The sequence below is a fragment of the Peromyscus californicus genome, unplaced genomic scaffold, assembly GCF_007827085.1.
Source record: "Peromyscus californicus insignis strain IS unplaced genomic scaffold, ASM782708v3 Scaffold_19__1_contigs__length_69161282, whole genome shotgun sequence".
NCBI lineage: Eukaryota > Metazoa > Chordata > Mammalia > Rodentia > Cricetidae > Peromyscus > Peromyscus californicus.
The window spans coordinates 55,557,628-55,580,109 of NW_026294491.1; positions in this window are offsets into that span (position 1 = coordinate 55,557,628).

Sequence of the window (22,482 nt, forward strand, 5' to 3'; positions counted from 1 at the left end):
GCCTCTCCTGAAGTATTGAGATTTACCACATAGCAGTCTATTATCAAATAGTTCTTAGGATTGACACTTATCATAACTTTGACCGATTTTTAATACAACATTACAAGTTTAACCAGATTGGTGGGCTCTGTAGATTCAGATGTCATTCAGTTGAGTACATTATTTAAACACATGAAGAAAAGTATCAATAAATCACTTTTGGAATTACAATCTTCTACAAATTCATATATATCCCTATTAATTGATGTTAAGTAGTATCATACATAATATCCTAATATTCTCTGGAATCATTTCCTGTCTGCCACAAACACAAATATCTATCAGGGAAACTGCTTTGTCATATAAGATATACACACAATTTATACATGTATAGAACCTACAAGCTACCTGAGTATAATGAAATGATTTATTTTCTGCTTGTCTTGAATGTATTTTATGGACCAGTTATATATTCTGATGATCACCAATAACACATTTATTTCAAGTTCAGAGCTATAATGTTGAGTTGGACAATTTAAAATCATTAGCAAGGCTACCTTCTCATCCATAATCTAATAATATCTGCATTAGTGCACAGAAAAATTCCTACACTCATAAATTGTAGTTCTAATAAAGGTACCTCTAATATAACTACTTTAGAAAATCACAGACATTATTTCTGATTTTAGTGCAAAGAAATTCATTCCAATATCTCTTTAAAATGTATTTTCAGGGTAACAGATTAGCTACTTAAATCATGTATACTTAGCTTTAGAGATTAGATAAAAAAAATTGTACTCATTAAATGTAGCATTAGAATTCTGACAACAGTCCAGATGTACAATCACTAACTACAACATTTTGTGTCAATTGTTATGATGAGTTATAAATGCACAGGCATCAGGAGATTCATCTTAAATTAAAACAGTGCTACTTACTAGTGGTATCCAACCAGAATAAAGTGTTTGTTTGCTGGAAGAAGAAAGGTGGTGACAGACAAGAGTCGGAACTGTCTATATGTACTCAACTTATTTCCTGCTTTGACACAACCTGATTGTGTAAGAACATCTTGGTTAACAAGGTATGACACAAGATCTGTCATGGTAGATTTTATAGCTGGTCATCTAACTGAAATTTTGACATTGTATGTTTTATCTGTATATGGCTATCAGAAACAAATTATTAGAGAATTTTACTAGCTCTTGAGTGCTCATCTAACGTTATAATGTATCTATATATTTGTCAGTAGATGCTCCTACCCAACTCATTTTCATCTTATCAGAGCTGTGTTTCTCTCTTTTAAGGGGGCTGCAGAGATGACTCAATGGTTAAGAGTAACTTATGCTCTTACAGACAATATAGAGTTCACTTCCACCCATGTCATTTGTCTCACTACTGCTTGTAACTCCAGCCTCAGGGACCTGACAACTTCTAGTCTCCCTGAACACTTTGTTCACATGCAGATACCTCTACACAGAAGCAAATATATACATATATATGCACAATTTTAAAAAATAATTCCTTTGAGAATAAGTGTTAGATTATATTATTCATGATCTCTAGAGAATTCAAGATGTCTTCACAAAAATCCAAGGCATCTCTGATTAGTTGTTGGACCATATAGATATAGAAAATAATTGTGTCCTTTACCTTTGTAAATTCAATGTGATAGCGCTTTACAGAGTACATTGGTAAAGGACCCAAGAGCTCTTGGGTATATTTAAGGTCCCTAGTATTAGCTTTTATTTTCTGGTCGAATGAAGTTGAACACAATATTGAGAACATATCAAATTGCTATCATTTGACTATTAAGATCCACACAAAATTTCATGATTTCTAAGCTTGTTTTGACAACATAAAAAAGAAACAGGATAGAATAATAACAACAAGTTTCCTAGGCAATGATGTTAAGAAAAATTTTTTGATAAATAAGCAAGAATAAATTACACAATCACAAGTAGTACATACATAGCACTGAGAGGCATTTCAGGAGGCTCATGCTGGCATATACATTAAAATATGTCATGCATGATTCAATAATCTATTCTCATTTTCTTATTTATCTTTAAGTTCACTGATTTATGTGAAAAAGATATACCAGAGAAAAGATCTACTCAACACATGTTTGAATTGTATTTAATAATAGGCTTACCTATTAGACACTGTTTAAGACAATCTTTAAAGCTCAGGGTGGACTTGACCATAAGAAATTAGAGGCTCACAGGTTGCTTAACTCTCTTTCATCACCTCCACCTTGTATTTTTTAAATATACAAGTGAGAGCTGGGTGTTGTTGGCACACAAATATAATGTAAGCACTCGGGTGGCAAAGGCAATTGGATCTCTGTGAGTTTGAGGCCAGCCAGATCTACAGAGTGATTCCCAAGACAGCCAGAGCTACACAAAGTGAAATCCTGTCTCAAAAAAACAAACAAACAAATAAATAAAAATAGATATACAAGTGAAATATGATCTCTAAGTAAGTAAATAGCATTCCTGAATAGCATTACCTTCGGATATGCTGTTTCTACCTCCAGCTTTCTATGAAAGAATGTGTCAAGAACATGTTCAGAACAGTCTCTATCCTCACTCTGAAGGCTGCTTAATGGTGTGCAAAATTGTCATAAGCTTGAGATTTCTGTTCTCATGAACATTGGTGAAATTTTTATAATGATATCCACTTTAAAGTATATGTGGGGAAATACTCTTTAGTTTACTTATGATAAGATGATAGAGTACATATCATCCATTGCCATGTAGCAGGTATTTTCAAGGCCTTTCTTTTTGTGTGTTGAACGCTTCTTTTCTTTTTTACCAGAATGAAAGTACTCTATACATCTGTGAATTATGAGAGAATAAGTTGGCTTTCCTAACTAATAAGAAGTAACTGATTCTGAGAGAGTAGATGAAAATGGCTTTCAGGCAAACATCTGGCTTCTGATTCCTGCTTTATGAATCTTCTTAACTTTATTTCTTTATGATCATTAAATATGCAGTGTTATATAAGGATGCTGTGGTTCATGAAATAACATATACGAATTCAACCATCAAAGTGACATTAGTTTTCCAATTTGGTTGTGGCTTGTCAATTTTGTTTCCTCATTTCTCACTATTTTTGTGACCTTTTCTTCATTGACATATATTCTAGCCAATGTTAATTTTTCATAACACATGTTTCCTAATTGTAGACCCCAAAGTATCTACAGCCCACAGCTTATGTTTGGTTGGAAACCTAAATAGGTAAACTGATTCTTTGTCTACACTGTATGTATTTGCACTAGTGTCATAATAAAACTGGTAACTGAGTACATGTGACTGTTGAGGAATCATAATTCAGCAAAAACTATAATGAAGGGAATGAATCTATACATTGAATGTCAATAATCTAGAGAACCATATGCATTTAGGTGAAGTCTAGTTTACTCCAATCAAAATGGTTAATGTTCTAGACAACCCCTTTAAAATGTCTTCTAGTTTTACAGGTCTATGGAGTAATGTATGATAACTCAATTCATGTGTACAATGTGAGATGATAAAATCAAGGTAATTAGCAATTTTCTCTTTATCATTATAACTTCATGCTTTCAACTTGTAGTTTGTGTCTCCCAGTTATGCTAATATCTGTAGCAAGTCATCATGGTAATCCCTTTGTATGCCATAAGACATCAGACCTTATTATTTATGTCTGTTTTTTAGGACATGCTCTCTAAACTTCTTCTACACTACACCATTGCCTTTGATAATTGTTCCAAATTCAAATTGCTCTTTGCCTTAATAAAAAAGTATACATTTCATAAATATGTTTAAACAGAGATTTTGTGGAATTACAATAAATATCTGATATACTGAAACATAATTTCAAAAAAAGACAACCTCTTTACTAAAAAATGATAATTAAATGACAGGAATTGTTTCCCAATTCTGTTACTCCACAGCTAAGAAATGTCCAGCAGGGCAATCTAAAATGTATAATCTGAGAATAATAGCATTTTTCTTAACATATAAATATTCAATGGATTTTCTTCCACAGTTTCACTACATTTCTCATTTTACTCATTAAGAATCATTGAGTTACAGTTAGTCAGAGCAATTTCATGTATTGGTTTAAATATGTAATCTAAATGATGAAGAAATCATTTTCATATTTACAGTTTTTTAATCCAACAAATTATGCTCATTAACCAGACTGAGAAATAAGTTCTTTCTCTGGGTGGATGATAACTGACTCAAGATACAAGATAGGCTTAAGTGCCTATACCACTAAATCACCTTCTACTATTTCCTCAGTTTGCAAATCTGTAGAGAAAACCACTGCACAAATGATATTTTTTTTCTGTATTTTTTAGTATATAGATGATTGCTTAACTATTTAGGGAAAATAAGGACCCATGGTTTTTTGCATTTTGTAACTTCTTTGTTAATCTTTTACCTTAACTTTTATGGCTTTAAGCTCTGTTTTGTGCTAGTTTTAAAAACTGTCAGGAAGAACATTAAGGTCACTGAAGAAAACAAATACTACTTTCTAGATAGATAAGCTCCAATCAGCTGGCTGTCTAATGGAACCATGTAAGCATAGATCATATTTTCATTTAGAAATACATACCTGAATGACTAAATCATGCCATATTGATATTTTCTCATCTATGATGAGAAAAGACATTTTTAAAATATAATAAGTCACAATAAATATCAGTGTGTAGATATGTCATCCACAGGATGATGAGACTTCCTGGGAAGGTAGCATTTGTGACCCAAGGAAATCACTTGATCAGGGCCATAGGTCAACACTGTTGGCCAACACATACAACAGTTGAGGACACAGTCTTCTCAGAGTCCTTCTTCCTGCAGTTCTATGCAATCCCTTTGGGATACACAAACAGACTCTACCATACTATGACATTTGCAGTGTTACAAAATAACATATCACAAAGGTAATGTTGAATAGCTAAGACATTTATCTTATATATGACTCACCCTTTATCATATCCAATGTTGAGCACAAACATATTTTCAATAATGCATATTTTTTAATTGAGTATTTAAATCAAGAGGAAATGAGAAAAAAGAGGAGGGAGAAGTTGGCCAGTTTAGAAGGACAAGGAGGGAGGAGAGACAAATAACACTAAGAATATTTGAAAAAACTCTAAAGAATCAAGTTATTTCATATTTTTCTCAAATTATATATAGTACATATAAGTATATGTATATATGCATACATATATACACACTCATATACACACAACCATACATATATATGCATATATATATATATATATACATATATGTATACAAAACTTAATTATGCCAGTGAGGCTATAATACTCCCTCTAAGAGTCATAGATTATTTAAGAAAAGCTCTAGTACCCTGCATTAGAAAGTTCTGTTGAATTTTTGGTTAGGGGAGTCCAAGTGACTCCTGAAACAATATAGGCTTTTTGTTGTTGCCCTTCGATACAGCCTAGAAGTTAAGGTAAGTCCCTGTTTCTGAAGACACCACATATTTCAGGTACAGGGATCTGTCTCACTGGCTGTCATCTGAAAGCTTCCTTCTAGAAATTACTGTGCAAGATGCCAGTGGAGAATAGCAATTAGTAGTCCTAATCAGCTGTTATATCTATAAACCACAATAATGACAAGCATGGTAAGATATCCTCAAAGGTTCATAGTAGCAGTCTTATGTAGGCTGTAACCAAGAACATCTAATTGTACTTAAAGACCCCTCAATAAGGGGTAAATTTTGCTTGGTACTAGAAACCTAGCCTAGTTAGAAACCCAGCGCTAGTTAGGTCATGATGGGTCTTAGAGGAGAATTTAACATCACTTTACTAGACCAGTATAATTCCTGCTTTGAAAAAACACCAACTGTACAAATTGTTCAGAACTGCTGTGGTATGAGTAAGGCTTATCCATGCCCTGCTGGGGACCAGCTTCAGCAGAGATCAGACTGGAGAAGGGTGGATGTAGCTTGCAATAAAAAGAAGTTGCAACAGACAACACTTTGAATTTTTTCTGAGCCTCTAGGATTATTTTATTTGATACTGTGCTCAGGAGGCAGTGTATAAAGAGAATATATGTATATCTCTCTCTCCCCAGGGCCACAGAGTTTATTTTTTTATCCTACAACAATGATTACATCAGTCTATATTTGCATTTCAAAAGTATTGAATACATGACTATTTCCCCAATGTGAACCAAAACATCCTTAAAAAGTCATAATCATAAAATTCAATGAACACAGTTCCTGGATCAAGTAAACAGAGTTTAACTGGGCTGGGTAGGAGAGGCCTTTAATGTTTTCTCATGGTCACTGATGCCAGACCATTAGAATATAAAAGGCTAATTCTTAACTTATAATAAGCAAAACAAAAATTTTTATCAAATTGTACCATAATCTATTTTAAACCTTTATATATACCCTAATTTATACATCTATGTAGTTTCTACAACATTCCTGTCTTTTTTTATTTTTATAATCTTCTAATGATTAACTCATAATGTGAAATAGTATTTTTTCTTGATTCATAGTTTTCAAATTTGCATTTTATATCTATAAAAGCATTAATATCTTCACTACAAAATAGGCAGAAAATATTCCCAAACTCATTTGTGGCTTATTTGTACTTTCCCAGTCTTGGTCTTCATCTCCATCTCCGCAGTTTTGTAAGAACATACTGTTCAGCCTTTTCGTCAGTATTAATACTTGCAATGCATAGTTTATTATTACTTTTCTCAATAAATTTGTTCATCTTAACTCCTTTCCAAGAGCATCTCAGACCATCAATATTTTGAGGACAAAAAGGAACAAGTAAGTGAATCCTAAAACCACTACACAAATGGTTTTATTTTTTAAGTAATAAAACTAAAGGAGGAAGTGGGGCTGTATCCACTCAACCAGAAACCGGACTTTGTCCCACAGTTTCTAGCCAAACAACAGTCCTACAGTCTCCTTAGCTAAGTGACGAGAACTGGAACTTTGTCACGCAGTCTCCTTAGCCACACAACAGTCATACATTCTATTCAGCTAAATGTTGAGTGACGCCACCATCTTCCCCTTTTTTATTTTTAGTTGATCCATTTGAAATTTCACTGACAATGTTCTTATGCCTCATGCTAGTCATTGTTAGATGACTGGAAAAAGAAAAAAAATAAGGAAGAAAATAAAAATTATCAATGCCAAATTAATAAAAAAAAATGGCTAAACAGTAGTGGAACCTATATATTTCCTAATAGCCTTAACAAAAGAAGTTGAGACTTCTTCCACTTTGGAAGAATCAATATGACCTTTACACATAGCAGAAATTTTTCAGATAGATTATGAAGATCCAAAGAAAAGTTTGAATAATCCCAAACTCATTTAAGTTTGAATCCTGTCCCAAGAATGTTCTGAAGCATTGTATGATGAAGGAGTACCACAAATCCAGTGGTTTTTTGAGTAACATTCTACTGATAGTCTAACCTTAATATTTGAATTTGATTTCCTGTATAAAGCATTGCTTCTTCCAAAGCATTAAGTCTTTCCTGATTTCCTCAATCTATGTGTTCATGAATCAAAAGGGCAATAGAAACATTTTTTGATAATTGATTCACATGATGAGCTGCATGAATTTGTTTAACCAAAGCATCAGTAGAAAAAAAACTAAACTAGCTGCAATAGCAATTAATTCAGTAACATCTAAAGTTAAAGTTACCACACGTTTACCTCTGCAGAAAGAATATACAACTTTATTCATAACCTGTTACCAGGATTAGCATACCAATTTCCAGTAATATTAACAGGAAGTACAACATAATGTGATTGGCCTAATATAACAAATACTCTTCTGTTACATTAGAAGTAATACAATTTGGACCTGCCTTACTGAATGTACCAGGCTCTGCTGACTCCCCATGGAAGACCTTGACTTGGAGGAGGTGTGATTGAGGGATAGATAGGGTGTGGAAGGCTGGAGGGTGGGAAGAGGGAGGAGAGGGATCTATGGTTGGTATGTAAAGTAAATAGAAAATTTTGTAATAATAAAAATAATAAAGAAGGAATAAAATTAGAAAGTATTTAAAGCTTATGAATTATTTTAAATGAACTATTGTTATTCCGAAAATATATAAAGAACCAATGGATTCACTAAGTAAAAATGCATAAGGAGCTCCAACACCGGCGTCTCTTGATCATTTGTATCAAGATAACACCTGAGCAAAGGTTCCCCTGCTCTGTCAGCTTCTCTAACTGCTGCAGCAAAACCTACAGGCTCCTTGTCCATTTTTGGCCTCTTTTTAGGTTTCCTTTGAAAAGGAGATGCTGAGGTGGCCAATCCTCCTTAAAACTTTTAATTTCTTCTTACTCTTAGTCACTTTCTGTTTGAAAAGACTCTCCATTCTTCTTACATCATTTCTCCTCATTACTAACCTCCTTTCACAATGGATCGTTAAATAAAAGAGGAGCAATTGACTTATTTTGAGCAGAGTTTTCTGTAGATTTTTTTATATTTAGGTAAATCCCCAACTTCCATTGGAGTCAAAGCCTGCTTGTTTAATGACCAATAAGCTAAAGCATTTACAGGCATGCCTTGTGGCCCATTGGATTCATACCAAAATCTAATCTTCTCCTACTTTACCCAACTATCAATATCTAGGGATCCTTGATCAGGAAACCAAGAACTAAACTCATGGACAAACTGTAAAATCTCACAAACTTGATTGTCATCAACTTTTATTCCTTTCTCTTTCAAGTATGTTTTAAAATATCAACAAAATGCCTTCTTTCCTTAGACTCCATCTGTCCCATTATATTAATTTTTCTTTTCTCTTATATACTCTCCTAGGCCTATTCAATGACCAGGAGATCTTTATTAATTCTTTCATATTACCCACTTTCTCCCAGCCCACCTTTTTGACAAGGGGTTAGCAGCACCCTTGTGGGATTCTCTCTACACCAGAAACACTTTATTAATACTTATCCTACTTCAGGTCTCCTGTTCAGGCACCACTTATGCTGGGGACCAGTTGCAGCAGAGATCAGGACTGGAGAAGGGTGGATGGAGCAGGTGATAGAATTTCTGCTGGACAGCAGTTTGAACCTTTTCTGAGTCTCTAGGAATATTTTATTTGATATTGTGCTCCAGAGGCAGTATTAGAAGAGAATATATGTCTCCCTCTTCCCAAAGCCACAGAGTTTTTTTTAATATATATCCTAAAACAATGATTACATCAGCCTGTATTTGCACTTCAAAAAATATCGAATACGTGACTATTTTCCCAAGATGAACCAAAATGTCCTTAAAAAGTCATAATCATAAAATTCAATGATCACAGTTCCTGGAGCAAGTACACAAAGAATAACTAGGCGGGGGAGGAGAGGCCTTTAATGTTTCCTCATGGTCACCGTTGCCAGACAAATAGAATCTAAAAAGCTAATTCTTAACTTATAATAAGCAAACAAAAATTCCTATGAAATTGTACTATAATCTATTTTAAACCTTTGTATATATCCTAATTTATACACTGTATAATTTCTGCAACATTCCTATCTTTCTTATTTTTATAATTTCCTAATGATTAACTCATAATGTGAAATCATATCCTTTTTCTTGATTCATAGTTTTGAAATTTGCATTTTATATCTGTAAAAGCATTAATATGTTCACTACAAAATAAGCAGAAAATGTTCCCAAACTCATTTGTGGGGTTTTTTGTACTTTCCCGACCTTGATCTTCTTCTATATCTTCACGGTCTAGTTTGAACATTCTGTTCAGCAATTTCATCAATATTAATACTTTCAAATGCGTAGGTTTTATATTACTTTTTCAATAAATTTATTCATCTTATTTCCTTTCCCAGACCATCTAATACCATCAATATTTTGAGGTCAGAAGGGAACAAGTCAGTGAATTCTAAAACCATCTACAAATGATTATAGTTTTTGTTTTTATTTTGCAATACAATTCAGTTCTACATATCAGCCACGGATTCCCTTGTTCTTCCCGCTCCTACTCCCCTCACCTACCCCCCAGCACGCCCCCCATTCCCATCTCCTCCAGGGCAAAGCCTTCCCCACAGACTGAGATCAACCTGGTAGACTTAGTCCAGGTAGGTCCAGTCCCCTCCTCCCAGGCTGAGCCAAGCGATCCTGCATAGGCCCCAGGTTTCAAACAGCAGACTCATGCAATGAGCACAGGACCTGGTCCCACTGCCTGGATGCCTCCCAAACAGATCAGGCCAATCAACTGTCTCACCCACTCAGAGGGCCTGATCCAGTTGGTGACCCCTCAGCCATTGGTTCATAGTTCCTGTGTTTCCATTCGTTTGGCTATTTGTCCCTGTGCTTTATCCAACCTTGGTCTCAACAATTCTTGCTCATATAAACCCTCCTCATTCTCACTAACTGGACTCCCAGAGATCCACCCGGGGCCTAGTCATGGATCTCTGCATCCAGATCCCTCAATAGTTGGATGAGGTTTCTAGCACGACCATTAGGGTGTTTGGCCATCCCATCACCAGAGTAAGTCAGTTCAGGCTGTCTCTCAACCATTGCCAGCAGTCTATTGTGTGGGTATCTTTGTGGATTTCTGTGGGCCTCTCTAGAACTTCGCCTCTTCCTATTCTCATGTGGTCTTCATTTACCATGGTCTCTTATTCCTTGTTCTCCCTCTCTGTTCTTGATCCAGCTGGGATCTCCCGCTCCCCCAAGCTCTCTTTCCCTCGATCCTCGCCCTTCACTACCCCCACTCATGTCCAGGCTGTTCATGTAGATCTCATTCCATTTCTTTGTCATTGGGCGATCCCTGTGTCTTTCTTGGGGTCCTGTTTTCCAGGTAGCCTCCCTGGTGATGTGAGTAGCAGTCCAGTCATCCTTGTTCCACATCTAGTATCCTGCTATGAGGGAGTACACACCATGTTTGTCTTTCTGAGTCTGGGTTACCTCACTCAGGATGATTTTTTCTATATCCATCCATTTGTCTGCAAACCTCATGATGTCATTGTTTTTCTCTGCTGAGTAGTATTCCATTGTGTATATGTACCACATGTTGTTTATCCATCCTTCAGTTGAAGGGCATCTAGGTTGTTTCCATGTTCTGGCTATTACAAACAATGCTGATATGAACATAGCTGAACAAGTGCTCTTATGGTGTGGTTGAGCATTCCTTGGGTATATGCCCAAGAGTGGCATAGCTGGATCTTGGAGGAGATGGATTCCCAATTTTCTAAGAAAGTGCCATATTGATTTCCAAAGTGGTTGTACAAGCTTGCATTCCCACCAGGAGTGGAGGAGAGTTCCCCTAGCTCCACATCCTCCCCAGCATAAGGTGTCTTCAGTGTGTTTGATCTTAGCCATTCTGACAGTCCTAAGGTGGTATCTCAGAGTTGTTTTGATTTGCATTTCCCTGATGATTAGGGATTTTGAGCAATTCCTTAAATGTCTTTCGGCCATTTGAGTTTCCTCTGGTGAGAATTCTCTGTTTAGTTCTATAGCCCATTTCTTAATTGGACTGTTGGGCATTTTGATGTCTAATTTCTTGAGTTCCTTATATATTCTGGATATCAGTCCTCTGTCAGATATGGGGTTGGTGAAGATCTTTTCCCATTCTGTAGGCTGTCGCTTTGCTTTGTTGACCATATCCTTTGCTCTACAAAAGCTTCTCAGTTTCAAGAGGTCCCATTGATTGATTGTTTCTCTCAGTGTCAGTGCTACTGGTGTTCTATTTAGGAAGTGGTCTCCTATGCCAATGCGTTCAAGACTACTTCCTACTTTCTCTTCTAGCAGGTTCAGGGTAGCTGGATTTATGTTGAGGTCCTTGATCCATTTGGACTTAAGTTTTGTACACGGTGATAGATATGGATCTATTTGCAGCCTTCTACATGTTGATATCCAGTTTTGCCAGCACCATTTGTTGAAGATGCTTTCTTTTTTCCATTGTGCACATTTGGCTTCTTTGTCAAAATTATATGTTCATAGGTGTGCGGATTAATGTCAGGGTCTTCAATTCGATTCCATTGGTCCACATGTCGGTTTTTATGCCAGTACCAAGCTGTTTTTATTACTGTAACTCTATAGTAGAGCTTGAAGTCAGGGATCATGATGCCTCCAGAGGTTGTGTTATTGTATAGGATTCTTTTGGCTATCCTGGGTTTTTTGTTTTTCCATATGAAGTTGAGTATTATTCTTTCCAGGTCTGTGAAGAATTGTGTTGGTATTTTGATGGGGATTGCATTGAATCTGTAGATTTCTTTTGGTAAGATTGCCATTTTTACTATGTTAATCCTGCCTATCCATGAGCATGGGAGATCTTTCCATTTTCTGACATCTTCTTCAATTTCTTTTTTCAGGGACTTAAAGTTCTTGTCATATAGGTCCTTCACTTGCTTGGTTAGTGTCACCCCAAGGTATTTTATGCCATTTGTGGCTATAGTAAAGGGTGATGTATCCCTGATTTCCTTCTCAGCTTCTTTGTCCATTGTATATAGGAGAGCTACTGATTTTTTTGAGTTGACCTTGTATCCTGCTATGTTGCTGAAAGTGTCTATAAGCTGTATCAGTTCCTTGGTGGAATCCTTGGGGTCGCTCAAGTATACTATCATGTCATCTGCAAATAGGGAAAGCTTGACTTCTTCCTTTCCAATTTGTATCCCCTTAATCTCCTTATGTTGTCTTATTGCTCTGGCTAGAACTTCAAGTACTATATTGAATAAGTATGGGGAGAGCGGACAGCCTTGCCTCATTCCTGATTTTAGTGGAATTGCTTTGAGTTTCTCTCCATTTAATTTGATGTTGACTGTTGGCTTGCTGTGAATTTCCTTTATTATGTTTAGGTATGTTCCCTGTATTCCTGATAGCTCCAAGACCTTTATCATGAAGGGGTGTTGGATTTTGTCAAATGCCTTTTCTGCATTTAGTGAGATGATCATGTGGTTTTTTTCTTTGAGTTTGTTTATATGGTGTATTACATTGACGGACTTTCGTATGTTGAACCACCCTTGCATCCCTGGAATGAATCCTACTTGATCATGGTGGATAATTGTTTTGATGTGTTCTTGGAATCTGTTTGCCAGTATTTTATTGAGTATTTTTGCATCAATGTTCATGAGGGAGATTGGTCTGTAGTTCTCTTTCTTTGTTGTATTCTTGTTTGGTTTAGGAATCAGGGTAATTGTAGCCTCATAGAAGGAGTTTGGTAATGTTTCTTCTGTTTCTATTTGTGGAACAATTTAGAGAGTATTGGTATTAACTCTTCTTTGAAGATCTGGTAGAATTCTGCGTTGAAACCATCTGGTCCTGGGCTTTTTTTGGTTGGGAGACTTTTAATGATTGTTTCTATTCGTTAGGGGTTATTGGACTATTTAAATAGTTTATCTGGTCTTGATTTAACTTAGGTATGTGGTACCTATCCAGAAAGTTATCCATTTCTTTTAGGTTTTCCAGTTTTGTCGAATAGAGGTTTTTGAAGTATGACCTGATGATTCTCTGGATTTCCTCAATGTCTGTTGTTATGTCCCCCTTTTCATTTCTGATTTTGTTGATTTGGATGCTCTCTCTCTCCGTCTTTTGGTTAGTTTGGATAATGGCTTGTCTATCTTGTTGATTTTCTCAAAGAACCAACTCTTTGTTTCATTAATTTTTTGTATTGTTCTCTTTGTTTCTATTTTATTGATTTCAGCTCTCACTTTGATAATTTCCTGGCGTCTATTTTTCCTGGGAGACTGTGCTTCTTCTTGTTCTAGAGCTTTCAGGTGTGCTGTTAAGTCACTAGTGTGAGATTTCTCCAACTTATTTATGTGGGCATTTAGTGCTATGAATTTCCCTCTTAGTACTGCTTTCATAATGTCCCATAGGTTTGGATATGTGGTGCCTTCATTTTCATGATCTCTAGGAAGTCTTTTAATTTCTTTCTTTATTTCTTCCTTAACCCATTGGTGATTCAGTTGGGTATTATTCAGTTTCCACGAGATTGCAGGTTTTCTGTAGTTTTTGTTGTTGTTGAAATCCAACTTTAGACCATGGTGGTCTGATAGAACACAGGAGGTTATTCCAATTGTTTTGTATCTGTTTAGATTTGTTTTGTGGCCAAGTATGTGGTCAATTTTAGAGAAGGTTCCATGGGGTGCTGAGAAGAAGGTATATTCTTTTTTGTTAGGATGGAATGTTCTGTAGATATCGATTCAGTCCGTTTGAGTCATGACATCAGTTAAGTCCTTTATTTCTCTGTTAAGTTTCAATTTGGGAGATCTGTCCAGTGGTGAAAGTGGGGTGTTGAGGTCTCCCACTATTAATGTGTGGGGTTTTATATGTGATTTAAGCTTTAGTAATGTTTCTTTTACATATGTGGGTGCCCTTGTGTTTGGGGCATAAATGTTCAGAATTGAGACTTCATCTTGGTGGATCTTTCCTGTGATGAGTATGTAATGCCCTTCTTGATCTCTTTTGATTGATTTTAGTTTGAAGTCTATTTTGCTAGATATCAGGATGGCTACACCCGCTTGTTTCTTAAGACCGTTTGATTGGAAAGTCTTTCCCCAGCCTTTTATTTTTAGGTAGTGTCTATCTTTGAATTTGAGATGTGTTTCTTGTATGCAGCAGAAAGATGGGTCCTGCTTTCGTATCCATTCTGTAAGCCTATGTCTTTTTATAGGTGAATTAAGTCCATTGATATTGAGGGAAATTAATGACCAATGATTGTTCATTCCTGTTATTTTTTTGGTGGTGATGTGTGTGTACTTCTCTTCGTTGGGGTTTACTGCTGTGGCTTTATCTGTTGCCTGTGTTTTCGAGGGTGTATCTGACTTCCTTAGGTTGGAATTTTCCTTCTAGTGCTTTCTGTAGGGCTGGGTTTGTGGATAAGTATTGTTTAAATCTGGCTTTGTCATGGAATGTCTTGTTCACTCCATCTATGATGATTGAAAGTTTTGTTGGGTATATTAGTCTAGGCTGACATCCATGGTCTCTTAGTGTCTGCATTACATCTGTCCAGGTCCTTCTGGCTTTCACGGTCTCCATTGAGAAATTGGGTGTTATTCTGATGGGTTTGCCTTTATATGTCACTTGGCCTTTTTCCTTTGCTGCTCTTAATATTCTTTCTTTATTCTGTACATTTAGTTGTTTAATTATTATGTGGCGAGGGGACTTTTTTGGGGGGTCTAGTCTGTTTGGTGTTCTATAGGCTTCTTGTATCTTCATAGGCATTGCCTTCTTTAAGTTGGGAAAGTTTTCTTCTATGATCTTGTTGAATATATTTTCTGTGCCCTTGAGTTGGTATTCTTCTCCTCTTCTACCCCTATTATTCATAGGTTTGGTCTTTTCATGGTGTCCCAAATTTCTTGGATATTTTGGTTCATGACTTTGTTGGCTTTAGTGTTTTCTTTGACTGATGAATGTATTTCTTCTACTGTATCTTCAACGCTAGAGATCCTCTCTTCCATCTCTTGCATTCTGTTGATTATACTTGCATCTGAAGTTCCCAATCGTTTACTCAGATTTTCTATTTCCAGCATTCCCTCTGTTTGTGTCTTCTTCATTTTTTCTATTTCCCTTTTCAGGTCTTGGACTGTTTCCTTCATTTGTTTCATTGATTTTTCTTGATTTTCTTTCAGTACTTTATTGTTTTCTTCCAGGACTTTATTGATTTCTTCTAATTTGTTTGCCCTTTCCTCTAGTTTTTACAGCGTTCTTCACATTTTTTTTGTCTTTTCCTCTACACAAGCCTCTAGCTTCTTCATGGTGTCATTCATAAGGCTGTTTTCTTCTGCTTCTTCCAATTTCTGATGTTCAGATCTAGGTGTTGGAGGAGGGCTCGGGCCTGGTGATGCTGTATTGCTTTTCATTTTGTTGTATGTGTTTCTGCCTTGACGTCTGCACATCTCCTTGTGGTTCGTTCTTGGCCTTATCCACACACTTGGTGTAGACAGAGCTGACAGATTCAGGAAGTCTCTCTCTCTTGTCCAGATGGGCGCTCTCTTGTCCAAATTGGAAGTCCGGGGCAAGATGGGAGCTCTTGTCCAGAAGGGAAGTCCAGGACAGGATGGGAGCTCTTCTCTCTCTCTCTCTCTCTCTCTCTCTCTCTCTCTCTCTCTCTCTCTCCTCCAGAAGGGAAGTCCAGGGCAAGATGGAGGATTATAGTTTTTATGTACTAACAAAAGAAGAAAGTGGGGCTTTGTCCACTCAACTGTTAATCTCAAAATACTTTACATTGATATGGATTTTGTTTATTGATATAAATTTAAGGTCAATTTTGTTATACTGTATGTATATTTCTACTCTTGCTCAACATATTACATTTATGCAATTCATTTAAAATTGTATTGTATAATTAAGAAATACAGAATAATGTTTAGTCATCTACCATAATCAAACTTATAGCCTTGTTAAATATTCTAGATATACAAAAATATATTTTAATTACATGCTGTGGATGATTGATTGATAAATAAAATGCTGATTGGCCAGTAGCCACGCAAGAAGTATAGACGGGATAAAGAGAGAGGAGAATTCTGGGAACAGGAGGGCTGAGTCAGCAGATGCTGCTAGCTGACACCATGAGAAGTAGATGTTAAGATTCCAGTAAGCCATGAACCACATGGTAACTTCTAGATTAATAGAAATGGGTTAATTTAAGATATAAATCTAGATAACAAGAAGCCTGAACCATGACCATACACTTATAAGTAATATAAGCTTCTGAGTGATTATTTTATAAGCGAGCTGTGGAACTGCGGGGTTTGGCTGGACCAGAGAGAAACATTCCAGCTACAATTAGGTAGGCAATCTTCATACACTTCAAAAACCTACAGTTATGGCATTTAAAATGTTTTAAGAACTTAGACTTTTCTGGACAGGGAAACACGTCTGCTCCTGGCAGCACCAATTACTTCAGAAAGGTTGATGGTCATTGAAGAAACTCATTATAGAGTTTGCTTACAATGTGGATAATGCTAGCCGTTTGGGCAAGGAACTGTTCTTGCCTGGACTGCTTGAAAAACTGGACATGCAGGACCCAAAGGAAGGTGATTAATGAACTTTGCTAAAACAAGGTGAGATGGTCCTTCATGTTCCTACTTCACAGAAGAAATGGCCAGATATTCTGCAGGATACAGAGAAAAGTGACTGATCAACTTTGCCATTAGGCAGAACAGTTCTTCAAATTTCCTGCTTCACAGGAAAGTCTGCCAGATACTCTAGGACTATAGGCTGAAGATGGATGCCCCAATGTTAAAAAAGAACTTGGGTGAGTGTCCAGGCAAACAGCTGCCTGTCATTTCTTGCATGTTTTAGAAGTTGCTTACAATGCACTTCCTGTTTACTTAGGTAATATATTATTATGACATCTTTGATGGAGTTGAACACTAGGTCGTTATAATTGTAGATTTCCTTAATTATGATAAGAGGTAAATTAGATATAAAACTTTAGACTCACAAAAATAAGATGGATGATAGAATATTTTCTTTAATTTTACCAAATCTAAATAGACTTTAGATATTGTAACTGTAATTCCTTCTTGATAACTGTTTTGTTATATGTCATTTTACTATATTAAAATGAAAATATTCCTTTTTGATTAAATAGAAAAGGGGAAATGCTGTAGAGTGGTCTTTCTGTAGGCTGTGAATATGTGTTGCTACCATTGGTTAAAAATAGGAGCTACTATGGCCTATGGCAAGCCAAAATAGAGCCATGCAGGGAATCCAAGCAGAGAGACAAGGAGAAAAAGGCAGGGTCTGTGGATACAAGATGTAATGGAATACAGGTAAAACCACAAAGCCCTGGGGCAAAACACAGATTAATACAAATGGGCTGGATTAAGTTGTAAGAGCTAATTAATGATAAGCCTGAGCCATAGGCCAAACAGTTTGTAATTAATATAAGTCTCTGTGTATTTACTTGGGACCATGCAGCTATGGAACACAGAAAATCTTCAATGTACAATGAGAGAAAAGCAAATCAAAATGATTCTGTGATACCATCTTATGCCTAAGTGGGAGAGTATGTTGAGTAACAGGGTTACTCTTCCAATGCTGGTGGAAGTGCAATCTTGTACAGCCACTCTAGAAATCAGTATGGTGGTTACTTAGAAAGTTGGGAATCAACCTACCTCAAGTACCAGCAATAAAACTCTTAGGCATATACCCAAAAGATGCTCAACCATACCACAAGGACACTTGCTCAACTATGTTCATAGCAGCATTATTCATAATAGCTAGAACCTGGAAACATCCTAGATACCCACAAACAAAGAATGGATAAAGAAAAATTGGTACATTTACACAATGGAATATTACTCAGCAGTTAAAAAAATTACATCATGAAATTTTTAGGCAAATGTATGGAACTAGAAAAAAATTATCCTGAATGAGGTAACCCAGACCCAGAAAGGCACACATGTTATGTATTCAGTCAGAAGTGGATATTAGACACAAAACCAAGGATAACCAGGCTACAATCCACAACTGCAGAGAAGCTAGGTGAAAAAGAGGACCCTAAGGGGGATACACATGGATTGCCCCAGGATAGGAAATAGTTAAGATCTCTTAGGTAAACTGGGACAAGGGAACAGGGGAGTAGTTTGGAACATAAGGGATCAAGATGGCTGAGTTGGAGGAGGAACAGAGAGGAAGAGCAATGTATAAGATATCTTGACAGAAGGAGCCATTATGGGGTTAGGGAGAAACCTGGTGCTAGGGAAATCCCCAGGAACCCACAAGAATGACTCAAGCTAAGACTCCTAACAATAGTGGAGTGGGTTCCTGAACTAGCTTTCTCCCCTGTAATCATATTGGTGACTATCCTAATGGTCAACATAAAACCTGTATCTAGTAACTGATAGAAGCAGATTCAGAGACCCATAGCCAAGCACTGGGCAGAGCTCCTGGAATTCAGTTGAAGAGAACAAGGGGAGATTATAGGAGGAAGGTTTTCAAGATCATGGTGGAGAAAAACACAGACAGCTGATCTGAGGTAGTGGGAGCTCATGGACTCTGGACTGATAACTGCAGAACCTGTGTGGGATGGAACTAGGCCCTCTGAATGTGAGTGATAGTTGTGTGGCTTGATATGATGTTGGGGCCCCTGGCAGTGGGATCAGGTCTTATCCCGGGTACATGAATTGGCTTTTTAGAGCCCATTTCCTTAGGTAGGATACCTTCCTCAGCCTTCATGCAGCAGGGAAGGACTTGGACCTCCTCCAACTTGGTATGCCAGCCTGTGTTGACTCACCAAAGGAAGCCTTACCCTACCCGCTGTGAGGAGTGGATGGGGAGAGGTGGAGGACTGAGGGAGAAGGAGAAGGAGGGGGAACTGTGGTTGGTATGTAAAACGAAAGTAAACCTTTTAAATTTTATAAAAAGAAAATTGACAGTGACCCTGACAACAAAAGTACACAAAGAATCAACAATGAAAGAAAATTGCAAAACAATTTCCTTTATGAACATAGATGCAAAATGCTCTATAAAATTCTGCAAACCAATTTAAAAGAACACATCAAAAAAATCACTCACCATGTTCCAGGAACCATGGAGTTGGCCTGGCCTAGTTGCCTTCAGAGTATTTCCAGGTTATAGTTAGGAGCTCCTAAGGTCATTGTGAGTTTTTCAGTTCCTGAGAAATCAGAGCACTCCCTCAGGCAGTGAAGCATTCAGGCCACTTTGTGTTTTTCTGTGTGTCTCATAGAAGTAAAAGAAGCATGAAATATTGACAACATTTTTTCTTAAACATTTACCATTGTACCATGCATAGCATGGAAACATCACCGTATCCTGGCAACTACAGCTATATTAATCCTAGCAATTTCCACTATATCTATTTCTGAGAAATGTATAAAAAGTCTGATTTCACTCCATAAAATTGTCACAGTCTCATTCTTGCTGTAGCACCTCCATGCCAAGCCTATTCTAATTTCTTGATGAACCATTTCTCATAACTTTGGCCAGTTACTAAATATGGGGCACTTGAACCATGCTCAAATAGCCTTAATCCCAGAGATGCAGGGATGGTTCAATATACAAAACTCAGAAATGTAACCCACTATATAAGCAAACTAAAAGAGAAAGAACACATGATCATCTCCTGAGGTGCAGAAAAGGACTCTGACAAAATCCAAAACCTGTTAATGATAAAAGTCCTGGAGAGATGAGGGATACAAAGGACACATCTCAATATAATAAAAGTAGTTTTCAGCAAGCCCAAAGCCAACATCTACTTAAATGGAAAGAAGTCAAAGTAATTCAGCTAAACTCAGGAACAAGAAAAGTTTGTGCACCCTCTCCATGCCTATTCAATGTAGTACTTGAAGTCTTAGCTGGAGGGTTAATGCAAGTGAGGGATATCAAGAGGATACAAATTGGAAAGGAAGAAGTCCTCACATTCTGACAAATTGAATTTCATTGAAGACCCAGACATAAATCCACATACCTATGGACACCTGAGTTTTGATAAAGAAACCAGAAATACACACTAAAAAAGACTGCAATTTCAATGAACTTTATGGCTGCAAGCTGAAATAAGTAAATAGATCCATGTCTATCAACTTGCAGAAAACTCAACTCCAAAAGGATCAAAGACCTCAACACAAAATCAGATACACTGAACCTGATAGAAGAGAAAGTAGGGAATACCCTTGGACTCACAGGAGAAACACAGGAGAAGACTTCCTGAACAGAACAACTATAGTTCAGGCATTAAGATCAACAATTAATAGATGGTACTTCACAAAACTGTAAGATTTCTGTTAACGACATCATCATTTGGAAAAATTGACAGCCTACAGATTGGAAAAATATTTTCCCAACTCCATGTCTGAGAAGGGAATACATCCAAAATATATAAACAACTAAAGAAACTTGCTTTCAAAAAGCCAAATAACCCAATTCAAAAATGGGACAAGATCTAAACAGAAAATTCTCAATAGAATAAAACAAAATGGCTGAGAAATGCTTAAAGAAAGGTTCAATAGCTTTAGTAATCAGAGAAATGCAAGTCAAAACTACTTTGAGATTCCACCTTATACATGTAATATGGTTAACATGAAATACATGCTGGTGAGGATATGGAATAAGGAGATCCCTCCTCCATTTTTGCAAGGAGTGTAAAGTGGTACAATCACTATGAAAATCAATATGGTGTTTTGTAGTTAGAGTTTTCCTGCCTGGCCCACAGTCAGGACAAATCTCTGACACCCGCCAGTCCTACAGCCATTCAGACCCAACCAAATAAACACAGCGACTTATATTGGTTACAAACTGTATGGCCGTGGCAGGCTTCTTGCTAACTGTTCTTACAGCTTAAATTAATCCATTTCCATTCATCTATACCTTGCCACATGGCTCATGGCTTACCGGCATCTTTACATGCTGTTTGTCATCATGGCGGCTGGCAGTGTCTCTCTGACTCAGCCTTCCACTTCCCAGCTCTATTTTCCTCTTTGTCCCGCCTATACTTTTTGTCTGGCCACGGGTCAATCAGTGACTTATTTATTGACCAATCAGCAACACATTTGACATATAGACCATCCCACAGCACTTCCCCTTTTCTTTTCTTAAAAAGGAAGGTTTTAACCTTTACACATCTCTAAAGTTAGCTTGGTATATTTGGGAATTTGGGCGTAGTTTTTTTTACTACTTTCTGTTGGAGGGGGGCGCTGTATCTTATGAGGACACAAAGAATATTTTAGGATTATGGAATAGTCCATGAGGGTGTATCGTCTGAGCCAGTTGCCTTGAAACGGTTCTGGATGTTGGATCATCTGGGCCAATGGCTTCTGATTGGACGCCATTTGTAGTTAGAGTTTTCCTGCCTGGCCCACAGTCAGGACCAATCCTTGACACCCACCAGTCCCACAGCCATTCAGACCCAACCAAATAAACACAGCGACTTATATTGGTTACAAACTGTATGGCCATGGCAGGCTTCTTGCTAACTGTTCTTACAGCTTAAATTAATCCATTTCCATTCATCTATACCTTGCCACATGGCTCATGGCTTACCGGCATCTTTACATGCTGTTTGTCATCATGGCAGCTGGCAGTGTCTCTCGGACTCAGCCTTCCACTTCCCAGCTCTATTTTCCTCTTTGTCCCGCCTATACTTTTTGTCTGGCCACAGGTCAATCAGTGACTTATTTATTGACCAATCAGCAACACTTTTGACATACAGACCATCCCACAACAGTGTTTCCTTGGAAAAATGGGGCTCAATCTACCTCAAGACCCAGCTATACCATTCCTGGTCAGATGCCCAAAGGAGGCTCCATCCCTTCACAGAGACATTTAGTCAACCATGTTCATAGTAGCTTTATTCATAATAGCCAGAAATTAGAAACAACCTAAATGACCCTCAACTGAAGAATGGATAAATATTAATATTACATTTACACAAAGGATTATTCACCCTTTAAAAATATGACATCATGAAATTTGGTGTCAAACGAGTAGAAATGAAAAGAATCATCCTGAGTGAGGTAACCCAGACCTGGAAATCAAACACAGATTATATGCACTTATAAGTGAATATTAGCTCTTAGGTCAATGAT